Source organism: Vicugna pacos, chromosome 19 (assembly GCF_048564905.1).
Source record: "Vicugna pacos chromosome 19, VicPac4, whole genome shotgun sequence".
In the NCBI taxonomy this organism is placed as follows: Eukaryota; Metazoa; Chordata; class Mammalia; order Artiodactyla; family Camelidae; genus Vicugna; species Vicugna pacos.
In genome coordinates, this window is record NC_133005.1 from 43,478,568 (window position 1) to 43,490,322 (window position 11,755).

Below are 11,755 nucleotides of genomic sequence, written 5' to 3' on the forward strand. Positions count from 1 at the left end.
CGTCACCAAAAAGCCTCTGGAAGACAAGCACTTCACGTCTTCAATTATAAGACAGCCTGATGCAGAGAGAGAATAAATTAATTTAAAAGCCTCCTGCACAAAGGAAATAATGGGAAAAGACATCATAAGTAGCTATCCCTTTTGTGCTAAAAACAAGTGATTTGGAGAAAATAACTACATGGGGCTGAGTGCGTTAGTCTTATTATCTTTTCCTGGTTTTGAATTCTCAAGGGAGAAACAGAACAAGAGAAAAAGAAGCTTTTGTTGTTTCAACAAACATTGATTGGGTATCTAGTATGTTGCCAGGCACCAGGCTACCCTTTCAGTGACTTTTTCTACTTTTAAAGGTACTTTCAGTCAAGAACTGCCAGATGCCCCTTTGCTGATTCCAACTGTGGTTCCAGGAAGGCCATTCGTCTAAGATTTTTGCCAAAACGGTTATGGGCCAACTTTAGCGGTGCAGCTGGGAATATCACTGGGTGCCGCCCCCCTCCCCCCCGCCCCCAGCCAACCCAGGAGCCTGAGTTTTAGGGGTTGGTCTCTCCCAGCCTTTAGGGGGCATCCATTTGCAAGGAGAGGTTTGTGAAAGTCTCAGGCTGGCTTTCCCTAGAAGCAGAGTTCGGTATGCCAGAGGTCTCTCTGGGACTGCCCTTGAGGTCCACACCTGTGCCAAGGAGGATGGGAAAGCAGGCTGGGCAGAGGGAGAAACTGAACTCTAATGCAGACAATGACAGCCTTGGCCAACACATAGGATGCTCTGAGGAAGGGGCGTGACCTTTGGGAGGCAGCTCTCTGCAGTGGAGACAGTCCTGGAAGGGACCAGCGATGCCTGCTGACTGCGCTTCCAGCCTCTGGGGCAACAGGCCTTCACTAAAGGGGATCTGATGGCACGTCAGAGTCCACCACAGGGAGGTTCCACTGCAGGCACATCCATCCTCCCTCCCTCCCTCCCGTCCATCCTCCCTCTATTCCTTCCTCCCTCCCTTACCTCTGTGCATCCAACAAATATTTATTGAGCACCTGCCATCTGCCAGGCACAGTCTGGTAGAAAAGATGTCATTGAACAAAACATTACACGTTATTTGTTTGCAATTTGTCAAATGCTGACAAGGGGCCATCCCAGGTGAGAAGAGAGAAAATAATTGGGGGAACCAACAGAATCGGGGGCCCTTTAGCCTGAAAGCTGAAAGATGAATTGGGAGGAGAGGGAAACAGATGTTGCAGGTGGAGGGAGCTGAGAGGTCAGTGGTGTGGCCCTGGCACGGGGGGGGGTGGATGTGTGCGCTGGGGAGCAGAAGTGAGGCTACAGGGGCGGGGCCAGGTCTGGAGGATTTTATGGGCGGAGTTAAGGAGGATGCTTTTATCCTAAGCACTGTGACCAACACATCCACACCATGCTTGGGGGCTTTTAGGAAGGGGGTTCTTCTGGGACTGGAACGCTGGGAATTGGCTTAAGATGTAAATGCACACCACTGCCTGCAAGGGTCACGTTGTTCTTGAGAAAGGGAGGTACCTAAGATTAAAACAGCATCTTTCAGGGGACTCAAGGGGGAGCTGTGGGGAGCTGCACAATATTCCACACGGACCCTCTTAGGGTTTTGTCTCAGCATCTGGGTTAACCTGACCATGGTCGTTTCCACAACCACTCGTCTCAGTGTGATCGTCTAAGCTTTGAAACAAAACACATAAAGGGCAAGTCGACCACAAGGTTTGAGAACTGCAGTCCGTAAACCCTCTAGTGAAGGAGTAGATGGCTTGAATCACCTCGCAGGTTTTAGATTCATCTGAACGCAGCAATAAAAGAAAAGAAGGAAAGTCACTGTGGTGTCCAGACGACTCCAGGTGTCTGCTGCCCAGCGTGGCGCCTTATGAGAGTCTCACGGAGTGAGGTGTTTCTCTTCCGACTTAAATAGGAAGAGACATGGAATGAATTAGGACCTTATAAAATTCCAGAAGCTTAGATTCCTGTTTGGAAGCGCTCTCTCTCTCATTCTCTCTTCATTCAGAGAGAATGGTGGAGAAGAATTTGAAAAACAAGCCTATTTTTGGCTTGAAGAGGAACAGCCTGTACCAGTATGGGGACTTGCTCAGGATTCGCTCAGAACACTGCACCCACCGGGGCTCCTTTATTTTGTTCGGCTGCCTCAACTCTCATTTCCCATAGATTTAAAGTTTGAAAAGGCTTAACCTTTTCCATTAGTGGCTGAAGCTCTCCCCCATGGAGATAATCCAATTAAAAAAACCAATTCCTGGGTCAGTGTAGATGAGTCTCTTTTATTTGGTGCTAATGAAAATGGTGCACATCCAACAAGGAACGCATCAGGGGAAAAGTGCTTCAAAATGTGCTGTCTTCAAAGTGTCAGAACATAACACTTCAGGGCTGGCAGCCTGGGAACAGAAGGTGCATCTTGGTCTTTAATTAAGGAAACTGTTGAGAATGAAGAACATGTAACATCTTAAGCCACCGGTGGCTTCATGGCAACACGCAGCACCTGGGTCACAAAGATGGGCTTGCTGCCTCAGCCGTCCCGGCAGCTCCCTTGGCTTGTGCGGCTGACCCAAAGCTAAGTGCTTCCCACCAAGGGGGCGGGGATTAGAAATGACCGTCAACTTCCTGCGCTGTGACAATTCAATTTTCACAAGTAGCAAAGAAGGCAGAGCTGCAGTCCCCTCCTGTGGGTCACGTCTGGAGCTGGAGAAGTCACAGTTCTCTGCCAGGAGAGACCCAGAGACGCAGGAACATGCCAGGGCAACGGACAAAGAAGGATCAGAACCTTGCTGTGCAGATTTCATCACTATTTCATCTGAGGGAGAAAGAGCCTATGGGAGGATGGATGGAGGGAAAAAAAAAAACCCCACAGATTGTACTTTGATTTTATAACCAGATTGTTGGAAATTACTGACAGAGTGAATAAAATAATATGCTTTGGAGCAGCAGGGAACTTATAGGTGGAAATCTAACTGACTTCTACCCTAAACTGAGGAGCTGGTAGGGGGGAGCTATATTATTAAGCACCCCGTGGTCACTGCTGGGTGGTTTCATGTGCAGCGGGAGGAAATGCAGCTTTCAGTTACATACATGTGAGTTTCAAATGACACCTGGTGTACCGGAGGGGAGAATCCGGGTGGATGGGGAGCCGCGACCCCATGTGTGGATGCCCGCGAGCAGAACCACATCACCCCATACAATGGTGCAATTAGTATCACGGGTGTGCACGGTGGGGGTGAAAATCCCCCGTCTGTAAGGGCCCCACCTTGTCAGCTCTCTGTTGAAACCTTTTTCTCCTTAATAGACTTCAGATCTGCCTGGAATATGAAGTACCTCTGCATGCATTCAGCCATTTTCCACCCTGACAGTCAGAGAGACAAAAGGCAGAGTGTGTCTGTATTTAAATGATATTTCAGGGGGTCACCAAATGTCGAGATAAGACGAAGGACAGCTCAGGGAGGCTTTTCCAAATTAATATGAATTCTTTTAATTAATTAATTATTGTTTACATTATTATTATTTACTTACTCTTGGTTACATTGTTAGTCTACAATGTTGTGTCAGTTTCTGGTGCACAGCATAATGTTTCAATCATACATGTACATACACATATTCCTTTTCATATTCTTTTCATTATAGGTTACTATAGGATATTGACTATAGTTCCCTGTGCTATTCAGAGGAATTTTGTTGTTTATCTATTTTATATATAGTAGTTAGTATCTGCAAATCTCAAACTCCCGGTTTATCCCTTCCCATGGTCTCCTGGTAACCATAAGTTTGTTTTCTATGTCTGTGGATCTGTTTTGTAAATAAGTTCATTTGTGTCTTTTTTTTTTTAAGATTCCACAAATGAGTGATACCATATGGTATTTTTCTTTCTCTTTCTGGCTTACTTCACTCAGAATGACAATCTCCAGGTCCATCCATGTTGCTGTAAATGGCATTATTTTATTTTATTTTTTAATGGCTGAGTAGAATACGAATTCTTTAGCATTCAAGTTTGAAAAATCCTCTTCTGTTAAGCTTCTAGAGTTTTCCTCCAGTATGCAAACAGAAGATAAGTTTTCTGTGATTGGGTTGATTATCCGAACAGATGATGATTTCCCCGGACAAGGAAGTCTTGCTTGCATGGAGAAGAGACACCCACCTCCCCCGCCAAAAAAAAAAAACAAAAAACCCAGCTCACCAGGGACTGCTGATTTGCATATGCATAGCCACTGTGGGTCCACCTGTGCTGGACCTCCAAGATTCTGAGCTCAGAGTAGACTTGTTTCTTCCCCAGGGGAAATGTGTTTCAGCCCCAGCACGGGGCCTGCCATGTGGTAGGCTCAGAATAAGATGCATTCTGTTCTATCGTGTGAGCTGGAAGGCTCATTCAGTTATTCATTCATCCAGTGAGCTTTTCCAGAGTGCCTGACGTATGCAGAGTCAGACTCAGCTGGTCACCAGGTAAAACAAAGGATTAAATGGGAAAACCAGCAGTGTCTGGCTGCATGCACCGCCTTTGGGCCCACATAAACCAGGGCCCGGGTCTGCCTCTGCTCTGACTCTGGTTTGAGTCTTCTCTGTGCCTCAGTTTCTCCTTCTGTACAACAGGGACAGTAAAAACCACCTCTCAGCTTTCTCGCATTAAATGAAAGCCCTTCATCTATGGCCAGCCGCTCTGGTCCCGGGGCTTTTTGACACTCTTAAAAATGACCGAGAACCCTAAAGAGCTTTGGGCACAAAATCTCTATTACAAGATGGTGATCAATATTTATCATATTATAAATTAACACTGAAAACATTTACAATGATTTATTAATTCATTTAAAAATAGTAATAATAAACCTGTTACACAGCTTTACATAGAAAACAGCCACATTCTCCAAACCAAATGTTTAGCAACAAGAAGGGCATTGTTTCCGATTTTTCGCACGTCTCTTTTAATGTCTGTTGTCCTATCACACTCCATGCAGTCTCTGGAAATCTCCACTGTGTGCTCCTAAGAGAATCTGAGTATAAAAAGCCAGTAACATCTTTGTATTTCTGTGAAAATGGTGTCAACCCCCTTGGAAGGATCCGGGGAACCCCAAGCCCCACCGTGAGCACCACTGTGATAAGTCACTTCACCTCCATGACAACCCACCAGGAAGCACTGTTTCCATTCCCATTTTACAGATAAGGAAGTTGAGGCACAAAAAGGTTAAGAAACTTGCCTGGGGCCACACAGTTAAGAGCAGTAGGGCTAGCATTTAAACCCAGTTGTCTGCCCCCAGAGTCTGTGTCCTTTCCACCACCACCCCTTGCGCAGAGAACCCGGAAGAGAGTCAGACACAAAGAGGGCTCTTGGGGCAGGTGGGAGAGCCATGAAGTAATGTGACATCCTTCTGTTATGGAGATGATCCCGCCCCACCCTCCAAGGGCCAGTTCATCTCAGTGCTCACAGAAATGGATGGAGGGAGGGAGGGACCAAGAGAGCCCATTGGAAGAGAGATTCAAAGCTTTGGAAAACATTTATGAAGAATCTGAACATGTTTTGGTCACTGAATCCTCATTCTAGAACAGCTCCAGGGACTAGAAGTCACTCACAAAGAAGAGTCTGTCTGTCTGATCATGTGGAGAGCTTTAGAAATCTATTCATCAGAACAGCTCTCCCCTTCCTTGGCTCATGCTGTGACGGGCCAGCCCTCTAGGCACACTTGCGGAGAACAAACCAAACACACACATCTGAGGGAGATGGGTACAAACGCTGCACGGGCACAGGCCTCTCATGATTTGACCAAAAAGGTGGGCAGTTGATTCAAACGACTTGCAGCTGGGGGTACACTCTGAGGCCAAGCAAAAGCAGAGGAATATTTCCACACCTTTTTTTTTTTTTAATCCATGGACCATTTGCTCTTTTTGGCTCAAACTATGCCAAGACTTTGCAATGAATCCGTTCCCATTTGCCAGTTAGAAAGGAAAAAAGAAGAGGGAAAAAAACCCAGGGCCATTAGAATTTATGGGAAGAAATAAGATTGTTTTTAAGATGTTGGCAACTGAATTTCTATGTTTTACTGGCATAAGTAAGTTATTAATTCAGCGCAGAGAAAGCATAGATCTTCGTCATACAAAAAATCATCAATACCACAAGGGACCTTCACAAACCAGAAGGAAAATAATATTGTATTTACATTGGCACATTGCTTTACAGTTTACCAGACCCTGCCTTACACCCTGTGGGTTCAGCCTTGATAGCTGCGCGCAGTGGAGTTTTGCCCTGGGTGGAATTGGCAACACTGCCTGGGGATTTGACTTCATTACCATCTTGCCCCCTGAAAGGGATAAACACTCTAGATCCAGTGAGAACACTTGGTGGGGGGGGAGTCATTCATATTTAGCATTTTTTATTGCATCCCCAAATTCCATCAAACTTTTCAGAATGTGCCTTTGAGAATCCAGGGACACAGGCCCAGCTCTGGGGAGTGATCCAGTCTAAGCCTTCCCGAGCTCTGTTCTCCCATCCCTCACGGGGTAGAGATGTTTGCTACGATGACCAGCTTGTCCCAGTTTGCCTGGAACTTTCCCAGTTTTAGGGCGGAAAGCCCAGCATCCCAGGATTCCCCTCAGTCCTGGGCAAACTAGGATAGATGGTCACCCTCCCAACAACCAGGGCTGACAAATCCCTGATAACATCACGCGCGCTGAGCCCACCGCCACCCTTGCCTTCATCTCTGCTACTTTTGCTCCAGCTCCTGCAAGGCTTGGCCCTTTGGTCTTGCGAGCGGAACTGGCCTCCCACACTGAATCTGAGAACTGTTCCTCCCTGCTCTCCCCTCCCCAGCTCCATCAGACCAGGGAGGCAGCAGTGGGTGCCCAGCAGGGGAAGCCTGTTCTCTTTGCTGGAAACCCCCTGAGTGTGGTCTTCCTCTGTCCTTCCAGGAGCCAAAGGGCGACGGGGACGTTCGTCCTTCTCCCCAGCCCCAGTGACTCTGGCTCAGGCCTCTGTCCTTGCTTGGCCAGTCGTATTCTCTCCCCCAGGACTCTGAATCACCAGCGAGGCAGGCAAAGGCTTCAGGACCATTAGAGCTCGCTCAGGACCTGACAGTGGAGTTCTGTGTGCTGGGGGCAAAGCCAGCTGCAGCATTTAAATCATGGTCTCTGTGGCAAGACCACAGTGGCTTCTCTGTACCCTTTGGGCTGGCCTGTGTTCTGAGCTTGATTCATCAACATCGTTACTATTTCTTTGAGCTAACCAGTGTCCTTCTGATCGATTTCTTCCATGCTCAAGTTAGCTGGAGTCAGCTTCTGATGTCTGCAACTTAGAACGTGCCTACTAGGGTAGGTCAAGAACAGTAACATTACCCCTCCCCAGCAACTAGCGTTATCTATCAATTTATCCATCTGTTCATCCATCATCCATCCATTTATCTACCCATATATCATCCACCCATCCATCCACCTATCCATCCTTCTGTCCACCCATCCACCCAACTATTTATCTTTCTTTTAATCCATCCATCCATCCACGCATCCCTCTGGCCCTCCGTTGTCTTTCACCACCCTACTCTGCTCCCCATTCCCTCAGCCCCATTGACCACCATACAAATGTATTAATCAGTCTGTTGGTACTTTTGCAAAATATGTATTATTCCTTTGTATGCATGTACACACATACATACACATCTGAAGTGTATTGCTTGATGGGTCTCACAATGTCTATACCACGGCCACCACTGAGACTAAGATACAGAAGACCTCCAGCACCTGGAAGCCTCTCTCACGCCTCTTTCAGTCAATTACTGCCCCCATATTGCCCCAGGGTAACCACTATCCTGATTTATATCACCCTAGATCAACGTGATTTTATTTTCCATTTACATGAGTGGTCTTATTATGTATCTTGTTCTGTTCCTTAATTTTTTCACTAAGTCCTATATTGTCAAGATCTATCCATGTTGCTGAGTGCTCATTACACCCATCACTTCTAACTCATGCGTAATGGTAAATGGGGTGGCTCTCCCTGCTCACACCTGCCCCGTTTCCTGGTTGCCTGAACCCCACTCATTGTGACGACATTATGAATGTCTCCAGTGTGTTTGTGCATGGGAATCTGCTGGATTAGCTGACATTTTAGAAGGTCAAATTTTAAACCCAGGGGTGGGCAGTGGGGTTGGGGGAGTGTGGTTGTGGTTTACCAGATGAACCTTTTCTAAGTGTCATAGCCTTGATGCTTTTGCTAAATTGGTCAGTGCTACCCTCCCAACAGACAAGGGATTTGGGTGGGAGATGCGGGCATCCTTCCTGGCTGTAGAACCTTCCTCCCCTCACGCCTCTGACTTGACTCACCTCCTCCGTTAGCTACGCTAAGATGACACTAGTGATTGCGGTGAGGCCCACCTGCCCTGCCTGCCACGCAGCAGCCCAGAAGTTCTAAGAGAAGTCCTCATTGGAGGCCACAGGGAGGCAAGCAGTGGCGAGAGGATAGCAAAACCGAGTTCATCCATCACGCCTTTCACTGTTTCCCACAGTGTGTGGGTGTGGGACCAGGGGCCGAGACATGGTGGCCGCTGAGCTGGAGGACACGACTCGCTTTTATTTTATTTTTATTTATTTTTATTTCTTGTATTTTTATTGAAGTATAGTTGATGGACAACATTATGTAAGTTACAGGGGTATCATAGAGTGATCCAACATTTTAAAAAGTTATACTCAATGTACAGTTATTATAAAATATCGGCTATGTTCCCTGTGTTGGACAACACACCCTTGTAACCTATCTTATACACAGCAGTTTCAACGCCTTAATCGCCTGCCCCTCTACCGCCCCTCCCCCCTCCCCCCTCCCCACTGGGAGCAACTAGTTTGCTCTCTATATCTGAGTCTGCTTGTTTTTGTTATATTCACTAGTTTGCTGTATTTTTTAGATTCCATATATAAGTGATACCATACAGTATTTGTCTTTCTCCGTTCAACTTATTTCACTTACCATAATGCCCTCCAAGTCCATCCGTGTTGCTGCAGATGGCAAAAAGCATTTCATGCTTTTTGATGGCTGAGTAATATTCCATTGTGTGTGTCTGGGTATCACATCTTTTTTTATTGAAGTGTCGTTGACTTACAATGTTGTGTTAGCTTCTGGTGTACAGCATAGTGATTCAGTTATCCATATATATATATTCTTTTTCATATTCTTTATCATTATAGGTTATTACAAGGTATTGAATATAGTTCCCTGTGCTATACAGTAGGACATTGTTGTTTATCTATTTTATATATAGTAGTTTACATCTGCAAATCCCAGACTCCTAATTTACCCCTCCCCATCCCTTTCCCCCTGGTAACCATCAGTTTGTTTTCTATGTCTGTGAGTCTATTTCTGTTTTAGAAATAAATCCATTTGTGTCATTTTTTTACATTCCATGTATAAGTGATATCACGTGATGTTGTCTTTCTCTGTCAGGCTTACTTCACTTAGTATGATAATCGCCAGGTCCCTCTATGTTGCTGCAAATGACATTATTTTATTCTTTTTTATGGCTGAGGTATATTCCATTGTATAAATATACCACTTCTTTATCCAGTCATCTGTCCATGGACATTTAGGTTGCTCCCATATCTTGGCAATTGTAAACAGCACTGCTATGAACACTGGGGTGCATGTATCTTTTCAAGTTAGAGTTTTCTCCAGTTATATGCCCAGGGGTGGGATTGCTGGGTCATATGGTGGTTCTATTTTTAGTTTTTTGAGAAACCTCCATACTGTTTTCCATAGTGGCTGTACCAATTTTCATTCCCACTAAGTGTATAGGTGGGTTCCCTTTTCTCCACATCTAGATATATGTTTTCCCTGAGAAGCCAGGAGTCTGTGGACAAAATAGCCCCAAAGGCAAAGACCTTAGATGTGCCCATCTGCCTGTGAGGCCGCCTACCTCACCCTACAGAGCCGACAGCTTAGGACACACTAAAGCCTCCTTTTCCTGTGCAATTTTGGGAAAATCCAGAAGGTTATGCTGAGGAGGATTTAGTGGCTAAAGCTGATAGAAAAAGAAAACAAATGAATAAAAGCAAATAAACACTGTCCTCCAGGATGTAGCAGGAAAAATATCAAGCTGATCCTGGTTTCATAATAACTCAAACCAGATGCAGAGAAATTCATATCCAACCCCGCAGCAAAGGCTCTGATGTCTAATCGATTCCCATGGAAGCAGTCCATCCGTCCACCCCCAACCCATCCGGCCACCTACTCATCTACGAAGAGCCGCGGGAAGGGGAGGAAGGGGTTCCGAGCACAGGCTTGAAAGTCAGGCAGGAATAGAGCCAAATCCATTTTTTTTTTCAGGTATCACTTCTATAATTCAGGGCACATTACTGACTTTTCCTGAGCTTCAGTTTTCTCATCTGTAAAATGGGAGTAGTAACTGTTCCTGCTTCATGCTAAGAGGGGTATCAGAGCCTGACGCACAGAGGTGTTCATTAAACATGAGCTCTCTGCTCTCTTTTCACAGAACAAGCCTCAAGGGACCATCGGGTGCGGGACCACAGAGAGCCACGTTCAAGGTGAGCGATGGTGGAGCCAACTGGGGTCCGTCCACAGTGTGGTCATTGCACGTTTTCCCTTTCAAGTGACATGCCCACATCTTGACCTTTGTCCTACAAAAATACACTGACAAGTGCCCCAAGGCATTTTTATGAGAATGTAGCAAAAGTGTCCACCAACAAGTAGAAATTAAATGACCACAGTACATCCATTCAATACAGATTCCACGATGTTAAAAAGAATGAGTGGTTGACAAGTATGCTGGGGAAGGGAGACCAAGTTTAGCGTAAGACTGTTCATCGGATGCCCACGTTTTTATAAAAATAAGCAAGAAGCCCTAATGTGTTGGTGTAGAACCGAGAAGAAAGTGGTGGATACAAAGGAAAGTGAAACACAGTTGAGGCTGACTTCCTCAGGGGAGGGTGGTCTCCTGAGTCCTGGCCAATGAATTAGTCATCTAATTCATTGGCCAACGGGGGTCACTCTTGAGAGTCAAAGAAGCAGGACATTTTGCTAAGCCTGCACAACAGCCACTGGTCTGAAGCCGTGGAAGCCACCCGGGATCCATCCGAGGGGACTTTCCTTTGTGTCGACAAGCACTCAGGACTCTTATCTGCTGGTGACAAAAATCCCAGGCACATCCGCTTGGTCCACCTTTCCTTTCCCTGAGCCCCTCATTCAGTGGAATTGTGATGAGGAAGGTGGGGCCTCTCCCATCAGAACCTCGGGGTAGAGAGCTGGCCAGTGGGGACCGAGCATGGCCCAGGCTGTTACGGGAGAAAAGGGGCATGGATGCTGGGACACAGAACCCACAGGTTCCATCGCTGTCCATGTGTATTTTGACTGCACTAGAAGTTTATAAACCTGAATGTTTTGGGGGGAGATTCGGTGGGAAGGCGCCAACACCAGAAGCAAGGGCGTCTTCCGAGAAATCCCCGTGGATGATGCTGGAGGCTGCTGAGGACTCCGAAAAGCCGCCGAGCAATAAGGAGAGAAGGGGGAAGGGAGCCTGGGTCTCAGAAGGGGAAAGGGTGGATGTTTCCTCTCTGCACCGGGGCGAGGGAGCTGGGCTTTGAAGAGCCAGCTGTGGGGACATGTGAGAGTGTGGTGCTCCGGAAGGAAACTTTGCTTTCCCCAATTGGAAGCAGCTGTGGGTCTTGGACTTTGCAGAGAGGCAGAAAGTTTGGTGTCTTGATGGTGTGAGAGGTTACTCTGGATAACTTCCTGCCACCCAGGCCCCATGAAACTGGAATCATTTTTCA